Consider the following 5792-nt stretch of genomic DNA (forward strand, 5'->3'; position numbering starts at 1 on the left):
AAGAAAAACATATGACTTATCACTTGTTTATATGGGTATGTGATTTAGAGTTTTGGTTTTAAAAGATTACTCTATTATAAGAATGAATATGGAAATAGGTATCAAGTGATTACACTTGTATAACCCAGTGGAATTGCTTGTCAGCTCTGGGAGAGGGTAAAGAAGAGGTGAAGGAAAGAAAATGAATCATGTAAACATGGAAAAATAATTTTAAAAAAATTTAAACATCTAAAAAAAGATATAATACAGTTTGAGATGTAGTAGTGTTAAGCCACCTTCCTTCACATTTTTGTCACTGATTCCTTTGATATTCTTGGCTTTTTGATCTTTCACATGAATTTCATTATTACTTTTTTCAAGTTCTATACAATAAATCTTGGTTGATTGATTTTTGTATAACCCTGAATTTATAATTAACATAATTAATTTATAATTAAAATAATAATTAAGTAGAATTGTCATTTTTATTATATCAGCTTCTTCAGTTGTTTGTAACTGACTTTGTGCTGTATTTTATAATTGTTTTCATTTGTAATTGTTCCTGGATTTGTCTTGGTATGTAGACTCTCAAGTATTTTATATTGTCTACAGTGATTGTAAATGGAATTTTTCTCTTTATCTCTTCTTTTTGGACTTTGTTGGTAATATGTAGAAATGCTAATGATTTATGTGAGTTTATTTTATGTCCTTCAACCTTGCTGAAGTTGTTAATGATTATTTCAAGTAATTTTTTAGTTTATTCTCTAGGATTATCTAAGTATACTATCATTTCATCTGCAAAGAGTGAGAGTTTTGTTTCCTCATTGACTATTCTAATTCCTTCAATTTCTTTTTCTTGTCTTATTGCTATATTACATATTCTAGAACAAGAATAGTGGTGATAATGGGCATCTTTGCTTTACCCCTTATCTTACTGGAAAAGCTTCTACCTTATCCCCATTCTAGATAATGTTTGTTGATGATTTTAAATAGATACTATTTATCATTTTAAGAATAGCTCCATTTATTCCCTCTGTTTGGCTTTTAAAGTCCTTTATAACTTGGCCCCTTTCTGCAATCTCTTTTTTTTTCTTAAAAACTCTTACATTCTATCTTAGAGTCAATATTAAGTCATGGATCCAAGACAGGAGAAAAGGTTAGCATTGGTTATACCAACAAAAAATACAAGGATTAAGATATCATGTCAGGAATTTCAGGAGCTGATGAAAAGCCTGCCAGTTTGTGGTAAGCATTTATGATGTTACAATATTTTAAAATAACTTTTACTTTCTGTCTTAGAATCAATACTAAGTATCAGTTCCAAGGCGGAAGAATAGTAAGGGCTAGGCAATAGGGGTTAAACAACTTGCCCAGGGTCACACAGCTAGGAAGTGTCTGAGGTCAGATTTGAACCCAGAACCTCCTGACTCCAGGCCTGGTTCTTGGAACCGTCCAGCAGCTCCACGAAGATTCCTGGTGGGTTGGAGTTCTCTATCCACTGAGCCAGGTAGCTACCACTCTTTCCAATATTCTTACACTATACTCCCCTCCATATGCTTTACTATCTAACAACATTAAACTTCCTGCTTTTCCTCACACATGACACTTTATCTCCCAATTCTGCCTTTTCATTGGCTGACTCTTCTGTTTGAAATGGTTTTCCAGCTTCTTCAAAACCCATCTCATATCCTACCTTCTTCACGATGCCTTTCCCAGGCTCATGCCACCTCCTCTAATGCTAATGTCTTCTCTAAGATTATCATCCATTCATACTGTATTTAACTTGTATATATGTACAAGACTGTTTGTACATGCAAACATTAGAATATGAGCTTCTTGATCTACTTGAGAGTAGGGATTATATTGTCCTTTTTTTTATACTCAGCACTTTGCACAATAAATGCTTACTGACTTACTGATAGTAAAGTGCCAAATGGCAATGTGAATTATTATCTAAATTTATTCCAAGACTTATACTTGTCTGTGTAGGATTTAAATTAATATCCAACACTCCAAGAATTATATTTTATAGGGTTTATTAATAATCACTTGAAGTAGAAGTAAAAAACCCTAATTATTTAACAAAATTAAAACCATGTGAGCAAGTTCTCCTGCCTCTCCCTCACCTCACCTCCACAATGCGCTATCACCTAAAGAGAGAGCAAGAGGCAGAGCTACACCAAATTTATTTTATTTTATTTAAATTTTATTTTTTATTTTTATTTTTTGAATTTTATTTAATTGATTAATTAAGATAATTTTTCCATTGTTACATGATTTATGTTCTTTCCCTCCCTCCTCCCACTCCCCTTCCATAGCCAATGAGCAATTCCACTGGGTTTTACATGTGTCATCGATCAAGACTTATTTCCATATTATTGATATTTGCACTAGGGTGGTCATTTAGAGTCTACATCCCCAATTATATCCCCATCAACCCATGTGATCAAGCAGTTGTTTTTCTTCTGTGTTTCTGCTCCCACAGTTCTTTCTCTGGATGTGAATAGCTTTCTTTCTCTAAGTCCCTCAGAATTGTCCTGGATCATTGCATTGCTGCTAGTAAAGAAGTCCATTACATTAGATTGTGCCACAGTGTATCTATCTCTGCTACACCAAATTTATATCCTCCCTACATCAGGATGCTGGGAATTGGAGTTCTAGGGTACAGAAATTAATTACACAATCCCCCTTGTGATCCCTGTGGGAAATGAGCATGTAGATTTACATGCCTAGCTTCTCCATGGAATCAGTACACATAACCAACTTATCTCTAAAGATCTTCAACTAGAGGTACATACAATATTGCACTTTCTAAGGGGAAATTACAATAATTTGGGGATAAGAGGGAAATAAAAGAGAAAGAGCAAAACCAATGATTGCTAGGCGCTTTGACAAAAAAATCAATTGGAGGCAATCCCCTTTGGCATAAGAGTGTACATTCAAAATAAATGCATTCAACCCCCAACAGTTCAATTTCACTACATCCCAAAGTTCATTCTGGATCTTTTGGTGCAGTGTGAGGTTTCTGCAGGCATCTTCATGGCACCTTCTCCAAACAGTTTGCTTTCTTGATTTGGGAAGGCAGCAAGTTTCTTATCCTAAAATTACTCTCAAACAAGAAAAATTTTATAAATGTTTAATTATATTCTAATTATACAGCTGGACAAGCTCTGTGTGTGTATGTGCGTGTGTTTGTGTGTGTGTGGTTTTGTTGTTGTTGTTCAGTTATTTTAGTTGTGTCTGACTTTTTATGACTCTGTTTGGGTTTTGATTTTTTGTGGGGGGGCAAAGATGCTAAAGTGATTTGCCATTTCCTTCTCTAGCTCATTTTACAGTTGAGAAAAGTTAGGCCAACAGTGTCTTGGCCAGGGTCAACTATCTGAGACCAGAGTTGAACTCAGGAAGATGTGTCTTCCTGACTTCAGGCCTGGTACTCCATCCAATATGCCACCCAGTCATCCTGAACCAGCTATGTTAAGCCTAATCAAAGTGATCAAATAATGGCATAGGTCACCTAACATATGTGGAAGCATGTAGAATTAAAATCTCAACTGTGTGCTAAAACATCCAATAATATAATGATAATATCCTGGTCTAAAGTTCTTGGTCTCATTTAAAGCACAGACTTAAGCAGAGGGACTTCTAGTTAAGATAGCCATGTGAACAATGACAGAGCAGCCTTGATCTTACACTCCATCAAAAAAATAAAAAAAATAGCCCCAGATCTAGTAATAATCTAGGTCTGGGATACTATTGTGCTGTAAAGAATAATCAATGGATGGATTTCTCTAAGAACTAGAAAGACCTCCATGAACTGATGCAGAGTAAAAAAAGCAGAACTAGGAGAACATTATACACAGAGTCTATAACATTGTGGGATGATCACATGTGATTGACTTTATTCTGTGGGACTTATGAGAAAGAATATTATCCCCATCTAGAGAAAGAACTATGGGAGTAGAAATCCAGATGAAAACATGATTTATCACTTACTTATATGAGTATATGATTTAGGGTTTTAGTTTTAAAGGATTGCTCTTTTACAAAAATGAAAATAATATGGAAATGGGTTCAAGTGCTAATATATATGTACAACCCAGTGGAATTGCTTGTCAACTCTAGGATGGGGGGGAGGGGGGAGGGGAGAGAGAAAACATGAATCATGTAACCATGGAAATTTTTTTTTAATTTATTAAATAAATTAATTAATTAATTAACTTAAAAATTTAAATAAAAAAATGACTTAGGTCTAGAGTCAGGAAGATCTGAATTAAAATCAAATCTCAGTCACCTACAATCTACTCTGCCTCAATTTCCTCAACTGTAAAATGTGTAAATTATAAAAAAATGTAAAATTTCCCAAGCTTGTTATAACAATCAAATGAGATAAAATTTATAAAAATCTCTTATCACAATGCCTGGCACACAGTAGGCACTGATACAAATGCTTATTTCCTTCCCTCCCCAATTCAAGAAATACAATGGGAAAGAACAGTGAGTGTCTATCCAGCCCAGAGCAGCACAAAAGGGCAGCCAGCAACCTGCAGACCATAAGCAAGAGATATCACCAGAAAAGCCAGCCCAAATCCAGTAAAATAAGACAGAAGCCCACCTGCATAGAGCAGAGATATTCAAAGGGACCTAGAGGCTTACAACAATCTATAGAAGTGGAGGAAGTGAGTGAGGGAGCTCCAATGTGGTTGGAAACCACAGCTTTCTGTCCTCAGACAAAGGTTGAGAGGCAACAGCACTCACACCAGGATGACAGCCTTCTAACCAAAATATTCCCAGGAACTCTAGAAGTCTGCCACACTCTGAATTGTGATAGTCCTGGAGGCCTTAAAGATACAAAAAGTGACTTCCAACAATTTGAGGGGGCCTGAAACCTACCAGGTCTATGTGGTCAGTCACCTCAAGGGAAGTGGAAGTCCCCATCAGGAGACTAGGTAACTGAGATCAAACAAAACAAAACCCTGTTCAGGACTGCAGAGTCAGCCCTGACATAAAATGTCATTTCGGGAGCTGAAGCTCAAGATATGAGATAAGAGAAAAATCAACAAAATTTATAGATAAATATTAGGGATCCATAAAATACCCAAATGTCCAACTCATAAGAAGAAAAGAAGTCCACAAATAACTTCGAACAAAATCTCATGAATATAAAGAGGGAAACTATGAATAAGTTAAGTGAACACAGAATAGTATACTTGTCAGATCTCTGGGAAAGGAAAGACTTTAAAACCAAGCAAGAGTTAGAGAAAATTACAAAATGTAAATTAAATGGTTTTGATTATATTAAACTAAAAAACTTTTGTACAAACAAAAACAATGTAGCCAAGATCAGAAGGGAAGCAACAAACTGGGAAAAAATCTTTATAACAAAAAACTCTGACAAGGGTCTAATTACTCAAATATATAAGGAGTTAAATCAATTGTATAAAAAATCATGCCATTCCCCAATTGATAAATGGGCAAGAGACATGAATAGGCAATTTTCAGGTAAAGAAATCAAAAGTATCAATAAGCACATGAGAAAGTGTTCCAAATCTCTAATAATTAGAGAAATGCAAATCAAAACAACTCTGAGGTATCACCTCACACCTAGCAGATTGGCTAAAATGAAAGAAGGGGAGAGTAATGAATGTTGGCGGGGATGTGGCAAAATTGGGACATTAATGCATTGCTGGTAGAGCTGTGAACTGATCCAACCATTCTGGATGGCAATTTGGATCTATGCTCAAAGGGCTATAAAAGAATGCTTACCCTTTGATCCAGCCATACCATTGTTGGGCTTGTACCCCAAAGAGATCATA

This window comes from Gracilinanus agilis, chromosome 4 (assembly GCF_016433145.1).
Source record: "Gracilinanus agilis isolate LMUSP501 chromosome 4, AgileGrace, whole genome shotgun sequence".
NCBI classification, from domain to species: domain Eukaryota; kingdom Metazoa; phylum Chordata; class Mammalia; order Didelphimorphia; family Didelphidae; genus Gracilinanus; species Gracilinanus agilis.